This window comes from Lithobates pipiens, unplaced genomic scaffold (genome assembly GCF_037356315.1).
Source record: "Lithobates pipiens isolate NorthernLeopardFrog02 unplaced genomic scaffold, aLitPip1_a1.2 Scaffold_30, whole genome shotgun sequence".
Lineage (NCBI taxonomy): Eukaryota > Metazoa > Chordata > Amphibia > Anura > Ranidae > Lithobates > Lithobates pipiens.
In genome coordinates, this window is record NW_027507791.1 from 89,135,404 (window position 1) to 89,152,238 (window position 16,835).

General features: G+C 43.2%; 1 pseudogene; it reads right to left on the reverse strand.

Annotated features, from left to right (window-relative positions):
* Window positions 1-15,510: 15,510 nt before the first annotated feature.
* Window positions 15,511-16,835, reverse strand: part of LOC143942227 (GATA zinc finger domain-containing protein 1-like) — a 46,883-nt pseudogene continuing 45,558 nt past the window's right edge.

Sequence of the window (16,835 nt, forward strand, 5' to 3'; positions counted from 1 at the left end):
TAACTTTGAACTAAATAAATATTTAATGTATAATTTTAAAATCAGTTTAATTAACGTTTGTTATAATTTAGTTAATGCCTGCACCGTCAAAATCCCTTTTTCCCTTCCTAGTTTTTGATTTATGCTCCTCTGACATATTGTGCTCACCTTGCCCTTGGACCAACCCATCTTCTCCAGCATCTTCTGCCCGAACTTGGAGTCGTCCTTGGTCCAGGCGCTGTTCCTGGGGTCCACCGACCACTTCTGCTTCCAGCAGGCTGGAGAGAGAACTAAGACTATCAGACATTATGGGGGTTATTTACTAAAGGAAAATCCGCTTTGCACTGCAAGTGCACTTGAAAGTAAAGTCGCTGTAGATCCGAGGGGGACATGCAATCAAAATAAACAGCATTTTAGCTTGCACGTGATTGGATGATAAAATCAGCAGAGCTTCCCCTCATTTCAGATCTACCCCTTAGATTTAGAGCGACTGCACTTCCAAGTGCCTTTGCCTTTTCGTAACTAACCTCCTATGTGTGTGTTTGAGATTATATATATATATATATATACACACATACACACACACTAAAACCTTAGTTTGAGAGCGTTTTGCAAGACAAGAATATTTTTTTTTAAATAAATTGTGACTTGATATACAAGTAGCGTCATGTCACAACTGAGTATAAAACAAAACAGGGGGGGCGTGGCTTGACCTCGGCAGATGATGGCAGCTTAATCCCTCAGCTCCGGCCGACAGAGAAGGAACTTATCACTATTTAGAGGCTCTTACCCGGTGAAAATAGCTGAAAGCCATGTGGACATCCTCCCGCAGCTCCTCTGCCTCAAGATCCCGGTCTCCCCGTGATGATATGGGCAGAAACAGCCAATACATTCCGGAAATGTTCCGGACACAGGCCGGGAACATGGCGACCGCACGAGGCGCTTCTCAAAATCCTAACAGGGCGCTCGGCTCCCATCAGGGAGATCCGCCGGAGGACGGCATAATACTAACACTGCAAGTACAGCCCAGCCTGCATGACTTGCGCTCGGTGGTAAAAGACATAAAGGACACATTAACAGCAGCACTAACGGCTGCCATTTCTGATCTTAAACTGGATATACAAGCGATCGCAGGAAGAGTGCAAGAAGTGGAAAATACCACAGCCACACACTCCATAGTCCTCCGTCGGTCCTGCCAGATCCAGGAAACCCACACCCTACAGCTCCGAGACTTAAAACCACCACATGGAGGACCTGGACAATCGTGGGAGGCGCCATAACCTCCGTGTGAGAGGCCTCCCAGAAGACATAGACGCTGCAAGTCTTCTACCTGAGGTAACAACTTTATTCAATAACCTGCTTGAGAGAGAACCGACTATACCTATAGGCATAGAACGCATACATCGTACCCTGCGTCCCAGGGGGAAAGACGCTGACCCTCCTAGGGACGTAGTGTGCTGTCTCATCGACTTTCAAGTGAAAGAAGAGATCCTAAGAAGAGCCCGTACTGCAACCCCTCTCACTCATAATGGGGCAGACATACGCCTTTTCCAGGATCTGTCTAACATTACGTTGCAACAACAGAGAGAATTGCGCCCCCTACTGGAAGTCTTACGATCCAAAGAGATCCCTTATAGGTGGAGATTTCCCTTCTTGCTCTCGGCAATATCCAGAGGCAGAACTGCCCTCATTAGGGTACCGGAAGACATCCGCAACTTCTGCAAAACACTGGGGATTCCTTACACAGAAGTCCCAGATTGGTATGCGGAGTTCCGCACACATGCCAAGAGGTCAACATCCCAGTATGGAGTCCCAATGGAATTCCAGGAGCAAAGATCCAGGAGGAGAAGATCACCATCTGATCCTAGAGCTCAACATGTAACCTCCAGTCTAGAACATGGTTCCAGCCTGTCGAAAGCCCCGCACTCCAGGAAAGCATGTCGAGACCATTAAGAGACTATGGAAGCTCTCACTCCTGACTGATAAGTTCTCCCCTGTTGTTTCTCAATGCTTGTCACCTCTATAAACTGATCGATTGAAGGTGACTCTGGAGCTTTTCTTGCATGATACTTTCTTAGACGTCTAGTGGATCACAGACTGCCTCCTCTTGCCTGAAGTCCGAAGGAGTTAAGACCATTGTCTCAATATGACTCAGGGCACCGCGGTCGTATAAACAAAGCAAAAAAGACATAGAGTGTAAAGGGTATAATATTTTTTTTACCTCCCTGTCCCCCCCACCACCCAGGTAATCCTCCTTATATTTCTTGAAAGAACCAGATATCTCATGGACCACAAGGGAGCATTGCTGATTACTAATTATATATTGTATGTACGTGACCGTAGGGGAGGAGGCGGGACTATGAACAACAGCCGCTTAGCCATACAGTCCACACATATAACTAACCTACAACAGGAATTATAGAAGCAAGTGGAGGCTCCCTTATAAAACTATATAGCCATCTCTCTACTATTCATATTACCTTCGGGAACCTACACCCCAAGAAATAACTTTGGTTACAACCCTCCCCTTTCAATATCAATGCTGAGAATTGTCGGACGATTGTCCCGCCTGCTTCTTCTCCTCCCGGTCAATAGAACAAGGTTTGTTTTTATATATGTGAATGCTTAGCCCTACTCGTACCAGTTAGAAGAAACTGTTTGTCAAGGCAGTATCACTCCATGACCACGATACCCATGCCACAGATTTAACTGCTCCCCTAGCAAGCAATCATTTCCCCACAAACCCCCCGGTAGCGTGTACCACATTCGAGTGAAAAGAGGTGAAAGGTAGAGGAAAGGAAAAAGGGATAGAAACAGGGAAAGATAATGGCACAGTAAATAAGAACTAAGGAATGGAGAAGCATCACACCCTCAGAAACCTTGAAGGGCTGGCACTATTCTCCCCAGATACAACTCCCCTCACGACTGCAGATTTGTGACTCAAAACACACAGCACCTGTGAGTCCTCCCAGAAGTAAAACCAGAGTGCTGGATAGGCTCCAGAGTCAGACCGAATCTCACCTACCTGTTACATAACTCAGACGTAACCTAGAAACTTTTCTCTTAAGGACCTCTGGGGTCAGGCAGATACCTGTTTACATGTTTACTGGTCCCCCCCCCTTTTTTTTTCGATTCTTCCGCTTACTTGCTCAAATTATGGAGTACACCCTCCACTGTTTGCGCAAATTATATTTGACAGTAAGAAATCTTAATGGAACCAAACACACTTATGGCGCCACTGTATCCCATGTCCACTAATAAAAACATTGGATACACTCTACATGAATCCCTTGATCACCTTCAACTTCCAGAGGGGTCAATCCCCTCTTATCTAAACACCACCACTAATGCCTCTGCTCTATAACACACTATACCTCTGTCTGCATTTCTTCTGTCACTCAGCAAAAGTTAGCCCTAAAGACCCTAAGACATATATAGATTCAATACACCACCTAACAAATCTCAATCTTAGCTTAAGGCTACAATCATCTTTTGACCTTCCTCTGATCAGTGGACTCTGTTCCCACTACAACACACTAAACTCACCATTGTCGGCCGTATTGAGCCTCCCCCGCTCAGTGGTCATCTATCTAAACACAAGTTATCCACGCACTTGTATTTGTAAACCACCACTTTCCCACCCCGGCTTAATTTGGATATGATATCCGAAGTATCCTTGGAGTAGCAAGCAGGATCTTGCTACTCCCCGGTTCCCCCCATCCCCCTGCACAGAGTCTACGACTTCCATTTCCTGCAATCTCTTCTGCCAAATAAACCATCCCTAGACGGACTGCCATCCCTCAATGCAGAACCTGTACATCTTCACCTCTTAACCTCACACTACCCGGCCTTCCTCTCTCTATTTCCCACCCCCCCCAATCACACCAAACGAAGTGGTTGAGTCATAGATTTTTTCCAGAGCCAGACCTCTCCCTCAAAGCATCTCTAAATAATGCCTACGAGAATGCCTGTCCCCTCTTACCTGACAACAAAAATTGTCTCACTAAATGTTTGCGGGCTTAACCTCCCCGAAAAACGCTCACAGGTCCTGCTAGCACTGAAGAAGGGTAATGCTGACATTGTCTTCCTTCAGGAGACACATTTTAAATCAATTTGTGAAGAGTATGAGGACAAAGGCAAAGGGATTTTAATGGTGCAGCCTATTCATTTTTTAACAAGTCATTCAAAAGAATTTTTGTATTAAATATTTATTCAGCTCAAAGTTAAAATTATTTTCCATGCATACATGAAATATACAAACAGTAAAAATGTATTATTCTATACGACAGTGATGGTCATAGATAATACTGGATAAAGATATTTTATTGCACACTATCCCGACATAGAACAATTTAATGGTTCAACAGAGCAATCACCCACTAAAGAAGGCACCACATCCCTGAGAATTGAAGCATAAATCAAGAGCTGGGGAGGGAGAAAGGGATTTTAACGGTGCAGGCGTTAGCTAAATCATAACAGACGTTATTAGACTAATTACAAAATTGTATCACAAATATTTATTTAGTTCAAAATTAAAATTCATTAACAATTACATTAATGAAGTATATTAATGAAGTATAAAAACATATGGTGGACAATACAATATAGTGATTGTTCTCGTTAAACACACATTATCCCAACATGTTTCGCAGAGATATTTGCTTCTTCAGGGGATGTGTGGATATTTCACAAAATCTAAATCAAAATACAAAACAACAAAATAACAAGATATCATCATAAACATAATAAATAGAGATACATGTGCAGATTTGAGGAGAGACAGATTAAAAAAAAAAAATAGACTTAAATATTAGAAATGTCACTAACGGTACCTTTCCATGTGGAAACTGCAATGTTTGCTGTTAAGTTAATTCCCATTCAAAATTCAAACTGCCGAATGGCAATTGGCATGACATCAAACATTGAGTTACATGTCAGACACAGGGCGTAATTTATCTCGCCCGTTGTCTTTGTGGAGGATTTTATGTGGGCAAAACAAAGCGACAATTTTGTATTAGGATTAGAGACCATATCAAACCTATTATAAAAAAGAAAATGGAAACTGCCATCAGTCGCCATGTTGGTCTTTTTCATTCTTTCAACCCAAATTTATCACCTTTTCTGCCTTGGAACACATCCCTCTGGATCTTAGAGGGGGCAGCGTAGACAACATTCTGCTTCAGCATGAAGCTGAATGGATTTTCAATCTTAAGGCCACAGTATTTCCTGGCTTTAACGAAAGCCTAAGCTTTAAACCTTTTTTGTGATTCCATATTCACCCCCAGTCCTCCAGCTTTATTGACCATCTTAGGTTTTTTATTTTTTTTTATTTGTGTTTTTCTTTCTTTTTTTTTTTCCCTACCCCTCCCTCCCCTTCTTCCCTTTTTTTTTCTATATATTCTTCATATGTTTATAATTTTTTGTAATTATATTTCATTTTTTCATGTGTATGTTAAAACATTATATGTAATATTTTATGTGCAGATTTGAGAGTTTTTTTTTTAATTCAGCGACTTTTCCTGATTTGGTGGGTTTTGTTGCCATTTTTGGGTGTTTTTGCTACACCTCCTCTTTTTTTAATTTTTTTTTATTACTTTGTATTTCTTGGGCCCCCTTGGTTGTCCACTTTGTCAGTCTCCCTGCCATTTCCGTTCGCACGGACGCCCGGGGGCAGAGGCACCTTTTTAGTGCCACTGCCCCTCTTCAGCGCGTCAATCCTCCCCTCGGGATGGGTGGGAGGGGTCGGCCTTTCTGGGCCGTCCCTCCTCTCCTTTCTTTCCATCTTTTTTTCCCCCTCCTTCCTCAGTGCTCGTTTGGGGATTGATGGGGACGTTGCAGGCAGGCATGCTCTCTCTGTATGGCGGTGACGTGGCCTGTGACTGCCCCCTCTTTACACCTTCCGGCCTGAGGCACTATGGGGTTTGTAGGCTCACCAGCCTTCTCCCGGCGGCGAGCATGCGCACTAGCGCTCTTCTGTCCGCATCGAGCCGGTGACATAAGATGCCAGTGTTCTGCCATATAGTGTCCGGCCATGAAATAGTGTCCGCTGAGCAGAGGAAGCTTCGGAAAATCTCCGAAGCTGAACGGCGCCTGCGCCGTGAGTGGAGGTGGTAGCCCCACCATCCAAGCGGACATAGGGTTGTGAATTTTAGACTAAGATCTTAGTCTGAACACATGAGGGGAGGTAAGCAGACAGAGGAAGATCACTGCATAACAAATAACAATGACACCGCCTGTTTCATGACCATCTGCAATTGTCTGAAGTCACCGGTGACATTTCTAGCACCGCATCACCCGCACCTGATCGGCTGGAGTTACACGGCTGCCTGATCGCTCTAACTACCTGCTACAAGGTTAGCTTGTTCCAGGTAATCATCGCTTTTTAGCCTACTGCAGTGGAGGACCCCCCTGGTGGCTGGAGACGAGGAGTGGAGTTTCTTTCTGACGTGCCTGTTTTCCTATATTTGGAGGTGAGAGTTCTGAGAGCCTTTAATCCTGGGATTTATATTACTGCTTTCATCCACAAATTTTCACCATTGGTGCCTATGAATTACACTGTATGGACTTTTAATTTTTAATTTTTGCTCTATATTTTTTCATATATATATATATATATATATATATATATTGTGGTAGTACGGAATCTCCAATCCTGGGACCGGGTTTTGGGAACAGCCAGCAGTCTTGCTGGATGATTACACAGGTGGGTCTTGGGCTTAAAACAAAGCCAACACCATGGTTCTGGGCTCCACCCTCCCGAGGAGTCCAGGCGTGTAAGGGAGAAGAAGTGTGCATGTCTGCACAGGTCGGTCTGTCAGAGCAGACAGAGGGTCCAAGCTTGTGGGCTGAAAGAGAAGCTGTTAAAGAGTGCTGAGGTACTGGGTGTACAGGAACTCTGTTAAAGAGCCAAGAGGGCTGCAGCAGAAGTCTGAGCAGCAGTGCTGCTAAAGAGAGCCAGGTGGCTTGGTATTTTTGGTTCTACATACATTACTGCTGTGGAAAGCTGAAACCCCTGTGTGGGCAACTATTTTGTTATCTGACTTTACTTTCTTTAATAAAAGTGGGCCTACGAGCCCTTAAACGACATCTGGTGTGGATCCAGCTCACTGGTAAGCTCTACCTTTAAGCTAAAATAACCCCCAAATATTACAAGTGGTGGAGAATGCGGGCAGAAGACGGTGGAATCCGGGTCCTTGCTCTACAGTAAGTCGCATCAGGAACTATTGGCTGTGTGTGGAAGTGCAGCCAGGCAAAAGGCATTGCGTGTTGCAGGTGGTGTACCTGTGAATGAAAAGTCAATTTTTTTTTTTTTTTTTTCTCTTGCTATGAACTGTGTTTGTGTGCATGAGACAGCACAATCAGTGTGTGCAATGTGCAGGTGAGGAAAGCTTGCATGAAGAGAAAAGCAACTTGCTTTAAATGAGAGACAGAGCTCTGTGGTTGGAGGGGTTGTTACCACCCAAACGAGCCCCATACATACCTGATCAGAGTGTATCCAGGAGAAAAAGGGCTGGGGTTGTCCCTAGCAACCCTAGTGCAATGAGTGCACAGGTGACTGCTATTATGGAGAGTCCACCAGCATTTGAATCTGCAGTGGATTGGTGCAAACGGCATTTAGCAGCACTGGACCAAGCTACAGAGGAAAGGAAGCCAACCCTCAGTGCAAGGGGAAAGCCGCTGGATGTCCATAACTGGAAGAGGGCTGTTGTTGCCCCTGGCAAAGCTGATGCAGTTAAAACAGCTAATGTGAAAAATGTGAATGTGTCACAGCATGAGACGGGATCCAGCAGAGAGAAGCCCATGCGATATGCAAGGAGAGAGGCTGATCAAAGGCTGAGGATGAGAGTGGTTGCCCATAGCAATGCAAAGGAAGCCAGTCGGGCTGTCTCTGTACCATGGGCTATGTCTAATAAGGATCGTGGAAAGTGGCTTAAGGAGGAGCCAGTTTATTATGTTGGAGAGAGCCAGCAAAGTTCTGCTGGGAGAGTGCGGTCTCCCATGGCAACCGGAGTGAAATTTATGCCTGAAAGGAGCTGCAGTAGAGGTTTAGTTCAGCGTCCCCACAAAGAGGCCTGTGCATTTCGGCCAGCTGGGAATCACCAGGAGAGAATCGCTTTGGGAAAAAATCGTCCAGTACCATGCCTGGAGTGTGGCCAGCTGGGGCATGGCATGTTTTCTTGCCCTAGGTTGTGGAATACGGCTGGAGATAATGTTGCTGAGAAAGTTTTGTCTGTAGGCCCAGATTCCGGTGGAAATATGTTTGCAGTCACCCCTAGCAACAAGAAGTTTCCTGTTGTGCCTGCAGGGGGTGCTAAACGGTGGGAGATGCCTGCTGTAGTTTCATCCCATGGCCACCAGGAGGAGTTGGCCAGTAAAAGTGCAGCAGAGGACTGGTGCATAAGACGACGTACTCAAATGAAGATGGTGACACCAACTACTGCGGTGGGTAAGACTGTCTTTAATGAAATGATGGCTGGAACTGCTGATTTCATGTGTAAAAGGACTGGTTACGAGACTGTCCATGATGATGTGAGAGTGACCCCAGTTAGTGGGGCCACTGAATGTGCACTTGAGAATGACTTTTCCCTATATAGTGGGAATGCAAGGGTTAAAATCCAAATAGAACCTGTGTTGATGACTAAAAATGTTGTGTCTATTGACTATCAGGCTCAAGTTGACCATGGGCTAGGACAGCCTACAAATGCAAAAAATGCTATAAGTGTTACTGTTAATGAAAAGTTTAATGCTGTTGGGAAAACTTTTGCTCTGAAAGAACCTGGGGTTATCAAAAATGGGCCGTTGCCTGTAGCAACTGGTGGTAAGACAGCACAGTTGTCCACAGGAATCTCCAGGGAACTTCATGTGTTGGAGTCAGAGGTTGCCCTGGACAACTGCAATGTCACTCTGGTGGGACAGAATGGAACTGTACCATGTAATGGTAATGTGTTAGTGCAAGCTGCTAGTACTAAAAATGTGCAGGTAAATGGTGGATTAACACAACCTGTGAAAAATGCAAAGGTGTGTGAGGCTTATGAAATGCAAGCTGAGCAAGGTGGTGAATATGGTGTATTGCAACCTGTGCTACCACAGTCTGACATGATTTACAATGACTGGTGTAATGAGTCTGCAACTAAGCCAGTCTGTTCTTATGTGTCTCCTTGGGCAGATGGATCGGTGCTGAGGAGTACCGCAGAATGGAGCGCACATACAACAGATTGGGATAGTTGGAGCAAAAATCTTATCTCCCTGATAGATAGGGCTTTTATGCACAAAGATAAGGTGGACACAGTTTCTGCTGGGCCAGCAGGAGGGGCTGCAGAACAGCCTGTACATGAGGGCACGGTGGCTTCTGCAGGAGTTAACCCTGGTGAGCAGGATGAACCAAATAAGGGCACAGCAGAGACATTGTCCGTGACCCACACAACTGAGGTTGACATGGAGTGTCAACGTGACGTCACTGGTAATGTTCTGGAGCAGTTCACTGATGCTGAGCCTGAGAAGTTGGGTATGAGTCCAGCACCTGGCAGCGCTCTGGTGGAGCACCAGGCTGTGTTTACCTCCAGCCGGGAGGAGGTTCTGTTAACCGTCGCAACTTTTCAAGTCTCAGCGAGTGAGTCTCTCTGCATCCCCAGTGTCATGAAAGTCCCCAGGAAGGACTTAGGTCTGGAGTCAAGGGCCTGGTTTATAACTGAAGCATTAAAAGAGATGCTTGAACTTTGGGATGTACAGCCAATCTATACTAGTGTGTCTCCTCCACAGTCTGATGGGCTGGTACTGCGCAGTACCACTAGGTGGAGCACTGTATGGCAGGCTGTACAGAGCAAAGCAAAACAGGACAGGAATGGTTTATTCCTAAATTTGCTACTTTTGTTAAAAGTTGCTGCTACGTATGCTGCTGGACTATGTGCAGAAGAAATATTTGAGACAGACGTTGGAGAAGTTGAAAATAAGCCTAAATTGCCTGTGGTTACACCTCCTAACAGCCAGATGGGAAGCATTTCTGCTGCTATGGTCCAGTGTGGTGCTGGTCAGTTGGTGAAGGGCGTGTATACTGCACCAGTAGAAAAACCACATGAGGTGGAAGGGCCATGTGTGGACCTGAAAGCAGCAGAGATCCTGACCAGGGCTCAAACAAAGGTGGTTAAAGAGACTGGGGTCCCCAGTCCAGTGCTTGGTCTAGGTGACAAACCTAATAAGGTCCCCGGGACAGGGGAATGGGCAAGGAGCGTGGATAAAAATACAGATGGCATCAGAACGGGTCAAGTGGTAGGACAGCTGCCTGCAGAATGGGTGAACCCAGGGGAGGTAGCATCCTGTGAGGTTCCTGTGGGTGATGGCGGCCCTCTAGTATGTGTGCCCTCTGCAGACTCTACCCTAGCAAATGTTGGGAAAAAAGGCATTGGTGACATGTGTAACATTGAGAGGTCTAATGTTGGTTTGAATATGTCTGTCAATGATGAACCAAATAATGTGTTAATGGTACATGATAATGTGGTGTCCAAAGGTACAGGTAAACCTGGTAATCAGTTAGTGACTGCTGAGTCAGGTACCAGAAATAAGAGGTGGGTTTCCGTTCTTAACACTATAGAAATGGGCCCCCTACAGTCTCAGAACAGTACTACTGAGAGAGTTTTGGGGAAACCTGGGAACCTGAAGCGTGGAGGCAGAAGGGTTGGTAGGAAGACCAACGGGTACCCGTTAAGATTTCAGGAGAGGAAGTGCTTATGGAAATGCACTCGGAAGAAAAGTTGGGAAGGTTGCATCAAAGCTCATAGCAGAGTGACAGTAAGGCTTAGAGGGAGACACCAGAGGAGGCATTGGGTGGAGTTCCCCGTTAGGAGAAGCGAGGTTGGACAGGAGGGTACTTCTGTAAATGGTATCTGGCACAGAGGTGCCAAAAGTAACTTGGGTGTTCCGCCCTCGGGGTCGAAACAAAGGGGGGGGGATATGTGGTAGTACGGAATCTCCAATCCTGGGACCGGGTTTTGGGAACAGCCAGCAGTCTTGCTGGATGATTACACAGGTGGGTCTTGGGCTTAAAACAAAGCCAACACCATGGTTCTGGGCTCCACCCTCCCGAGGAGTCCAGGCGTGTAAGGGAGAAGAAGTGTGCATGTCTGCACAGGTCGGTCTGTCAGAGCAGACAGAGGGTCCAAGCTTGTGGGCTGAAAGAGAAGCTGTTAAAGAGTGCTGAGGTACTGGGTGTACAGGAACTCTGTTAAAGAGCCAAGAGGGCTGCAGCAGAAGTCTGAGCAGCAGTGCTGCTAAAGAGAGCCAGGTGGCTTGGTATTTTTGGTTCTACATACATTACTGCTGTGGAAAGCTGAAACCCCTGTGTGGGCAACTATTTTGTTATCTGACTTTACTTTCTTTAATAAAAGTGGGCCTACGAGCCCTTAAACGACATCTGGTGTGGATCCAGCTCACTGGTAAGCTCTACCTTTAAGCTAAAATAACCCCCAAATATTACAATATATATATATATATATATATATGTATATATACATTTTTCATTCATTTATTTCATCAGCACTTAGCACTTTTAAAGGACTTCTTTGGCAGATTTGCGCAGGACTATTTATTCACTTTTATTATAGTAACTCTTAGTCTAAAAAATCAAAAAAATAATAATAAAAATTAAAAATTAAAAGATAAATAAGAGGCCCCACATTCGCGTATGGTGCGTGGGGCTAATTTTGGAGAATGACCCCATAATAGCGACACTCCAGCTGTCAGACCTATCTGCTGCTGAGGATGCAAAGCATACGCAAATGTGGGGCCTCTTATTTATCTTTTAATTTTTAATTTTTATTATTATTTTTTATGGCCCCCCATTTATCATCTCTCCTGATCACATTCTTATTTTCATCTCCATTTTTTCTTTTACCATTTATTTCACTCCTTCGGTCATTCCGTTGTTTGTCTTTTTATATCCATTATCATTTATAATTTTTCCCCTTTATATTTTATATATATATATATCATATTTGATCATATTATATATTTTATTATTTTTCCATTATTCTTTAAATTTTTTACTATTTATTTTCATTTGTATTGACCCCTTTATTATTTATTATTTTTAATTTCTTATTTTTATTATCAATTTCTAATTTTTATTATTAATTTCTAATTTTTATTTTTTTTATTATTTTTTTATTTTATGTATTTATTTTCATAATTTTTCATTCATTATTCATTATTTTTCATTCTTATTTTCATTTTTATTTTTTATTTTTCATTTTCACTTTTTATTTTTATTTTTTCTAATTTTTCCATCCACATTTAGTTATGACCCACTTCCTATTATCTCTTATTTTATTTTTCTCCACTGACGCTTTCTCTTCCACCACCATCCGTTTTCTTTCCTCCCCTTTGTCACTATTTCTTTCCAGCTTATATTTCATTAGTGCTTTTCCATTTATTCATATACATCCATGCCCAATTCTTTTAAGTCTTACACAAGGGGTTAATTAGATTCAGCCTGTCTGCCCCCTTATACAACCCAATGTCTCTTATTCCCGGGTTGCCGTATGCCGCTCCAGCTTTGAAAAAGCGCATGCGCGTGAAAAATGTAAGTGGCGAGTTGGCATGGCAACCCCCTCACTACGGAGTCCTCCACATAACAACCAGCCACTCTGGCAAGGGGCGTCGCACATCTGACCCGTGCATTGCGTTCCAAGCCTCTCCCCATGCCAGGCGAACGTCACCTTGTGTTCTACACTGGACTTCACTACCCAGCCTGCACCACATCTCTCCTTCAGAGCCCTAACCACCATATGGGCACGCATCCAGGAGCAGGACACCCCCCTACAGGCTAAGAGCGGCGGCGTCCCAGTCTTCTCGTCCATCTACTAACAGTGAGTGATTTCAGGAACACAGCTCCTCTCACCTGCACCTTACAAGTATTTTCCCACCAAGCACCGTAATTTCTCTTCCCTGGGTGAGGATTTTATGTAACCATTAATCCCCCGTGCTCTAGCTGGTTGGCGGTAGTGAAGTCGTGTTGTCTTATAATCACAAACACAGACTTTAGGGGAGGCATATCACAAAAAATCTGCCATTTTACACTGTGACTCTATGTTACGATTGATGGATTTTTTGCTTTTAAGATCCCAGGAGGATCGGATGTCTTTGTCATTGTTTTTTTAAATCTTTATTTAATAAATGATTTTTTTATGTTTTATCATATCACATCATAAGTTTCTTTGGTGTGCTGTATTCTGCTGGTTGTTTTCAAAAATTACCGTCAGAACATACAGTGGTGTGAAAAAGTGTTTGCCCCCTTCCTCATTTCCTGTTCCTTTGCATGTTTGTCACACTTAAGTGTTTCGGAACATCAAACCAATTTAAACAATAGTCAAGGACAACACAAGTAAACACAAAATGCAATTTGTAAATTAAGGTGTTTATTATTAAAGGTGAAAAAAAATCCAAACCATCATGGCCCTGTGTGAAAAAGTGATTGCCCCCTAAACCTAATAACTGGTTGGGCCACCCTTAGCAGCAACAACTGCAACCAAGCGTTTGCGATAACGTGCAATGAGGCTTTGGGGGAAATGGGGCAAACACTTTTTCACACCACTGTACATATAAGAGAATGTACAGTAATGCATAAGAAAATGCACTGATAGAGAGCACCAACTTGAGTAGCGGACAAAAATGGCCCCCAAACCACATGACCCACCTCCAAGCACTGTCAGATGGACAAACAGCTAGTTGATCCACCCCACAAGTTTAATATTGCCAAATAAACCGTAGAGGGCTAAAAGTCCAGCTATAAACGAAAAAACAAAAAACAGGAAGACTCAGAAAAAAGGACGAATAATTGTATCGATCACAAACAATATAAATGATAAGTTGCCAAACAGCGCAACAGCTGGGGATAAAAATCCTCCTGATATTTTTTTATAAATATGCTTACATAAAACCTGAAAAAATGGATCACATAGAGATATGACTCTAATGAAAAGTGCCAATACGCTTGGTAAATATCAATTCGATCTTAAAAGGGACTGAAAAAATAAATCCCTAAAATAAACAATAAAAAATGAAGGAATATATACCTAACGAAATGTGAAAAGAAACTGTATAGATCTTCAGTGTGTATTAAACATACGCTGAAGAAAAAAATCCAACAATTAGCCAATGGCTCATAACTATGTATCGCATATAGCAATGGGGGCAAATAGAGGTAATACATATATACGGTGTAGTGACACAGATGACTAATATAAGAGCCGGTTGTATATATTAAAGTAATCCATAGTAATTTTACACCAAATCCATTGAGCTTCCAATTAAAGAAAATTTCGATCTACACTGCTGCCCCTAGAATCTAGGGGGACATGTTCCAAAGCCGAGAATTTAATAAATTATGGATTAAATGCATGAAAAAGGCCAACGTGTCGGCTAATAGCTGTATCCATTTTTTTCTTTTTTATAGGTTTTATCTGATCTCTGATTCTGACACAAAATTGTCGCTTTGTTTTCCCCACATAGAAGCCATCGCACAGACATCCTGCTAAGTAAATTACGTGTCTGGCAGGTGACTCTATGTTTAATGGCGTGCCACTTACCGTTAGGTCATTTAAATTTGGAATGAGAATCCACGTAACAACACACATCATAATAACCGCACGGGAAAGTACTAATATTAACATCTCTATTTACTGAGTTAGTTCTGTTGTAATGACTCTGTACAAGTTTATCCTTTAGTGATGGAACTCTTTTAAATGTAACTTCTGGAAATTGTTTGAAATATTTACTAGCAATTGGGTCAGCCATTAGAAGTGGCCAAAATCTGTTCAAAATTTGTTTCAATTCCTTGTGTTGGTTCGAGTAGCGAGTAATAACTCTAACGGTTTCACATTTGTTTGAACGTCTAGTGGAAAAAATAAGAGACGTTCTATCCCTGAATTTGACCCAATTATAGGCTCTTTTCAGACATTTATGACTGTAGCCCCTTCTTTTTAGTCTCCAATATAAATCTCTTGCTGTTAATTGGAAATCAGATTCCTTACTACAATTTCGCTTCAAGCGTAAGTATTGACTATAAGGAATGCTGTTTACAAGTGAGGTAGGGTGGAAGCTGCTGGCATGCAGAATTGTATCCCCTGCAGAGGGCTTTCTATAGAGAGAAGAATTGAGTTTACCATCAGTATCCAGGGAAATGGTTAAATCTAGAAAATTCACTTGCATTTGGCTATTATGCATTGTGAATTTTAGATTGAAATTATTGTTTGAAATTAGACACAAAAATTGGTCTAATTCTGCTTCGGTACCTGACCAGAAAAAGAGGACATCGTCTATATAGCGAAACCAAGAGATGATATTATCCAAAAATGGCATCAGATCATCTCTTGAAAAAGTGTCCTTCTCCCATCCCCCCCAGGTACAGGTTAGCATACGATGGGGCACATTTTGTCCCCATCGCTACTCCCTGCACCTGGAGGTAATGGGAGGAGTCAAAGATGAAAATGTTGTGTCTCAGAATATACTGGAGTAGATCTATAACAAATTGGCTATATTTCAAAGAGGATCAACTCTTTCAAGTAAGAAAGCCCGCACAACTTCAAAGCCCTTGTCATGGGGAATTGTGTTGTACAGGCTCTCTATTTCCAAAGCCACCAACCAGGAATCAGGAGGGAGAGAAATTCCTTCAATAATTCTTAATAAATCAATTGTATCCTTGACATAAGAAAACAACGATGTTACATGAGGATGTAAGTAACTATCTACTAAAGCGCTAGCATTTTCAGTCAAACTGGAGCACCCAGAGATTATTGGATGTCCCGGGGGGGTTAGTTAGTGATTTATGAATTTTAGGCAACACGTAAAAAGTGGGTCAATGACCCCCTGCTTATAAGCCTTGAAAATAATACTGCGATAAAGTGTATGATAGTTATCAATAACGGTTTTAGAAATAGGGCGATACCATGCTTTGTTGGATAAAATATTTTGACACATAGTAGTATATTGTGATGTTTCCACGATGACTAGATTTCCACCTTTGTCAGCAGGCTTAATAATTAAGTCTGCATTGCTTTGCAGAGATTTAATCACTGCTTTTTGTTGCAAAGTAAGATTAGCTGGCATAGTTGACGAGAGAGATGAATTTTCAATAGCTTTCGATGTTTGCTGAATGAATGCCCAGATATTGGGATTTGTATTAAACAAAGGAAATACTCTAAATTTAGGTTTGAAAGGATTGAGGGGGGAAGGACATGCCAGCAACTGACAACCCCGGTGCGGAGATTGCTCCCGAGTCGACGCCGTCAGCATGACCCTCCTCCCAAAGTTCAATCAAATTTTTCAAGGCATGAGATTCAGCAATATTTTCTTGTAAATTTACATTAGTCAGTATGGGAGAATTCTGTTGTTGGTTTATCAAACATGACCCTATATAAGTCTCCGACATAGGGACCCTCCGCCCTGTTCTGACGTAGGGCGGGCAGGGTCTCCACCACTGCGCGTCGACGTCATGTTTCCAGCGCCGGATGTTTGGCGTCCTCGTGGCGCACTTATACCGGCTGCCCGGTTTTCCATCTCCGACAATTTAAGGGCTCGCGGCTGCCTAGCCTGGTTGGCATGGCAGGCAGCTGTTGGCACCTCCCTTACCCTTTTGGATGTCGGGTTCTTGACGTTGGGGGTAAGTCTATGGCGGTGCCCTCTGCATGAGTCCTCCCCCCTGTAGGTTCTCATACCCAGGTCTTTTTTGATCACTCCTTTTTGCAATCACATGTACAATGGTTTCCTTACCTCCATCCACGTATTCTTAGGTACTCACACATTTGCATCTCCATTTCCTATTTTTTGTTTAAGATTTAATTCCCCCCCTTTTTTTTTTTTTTTTT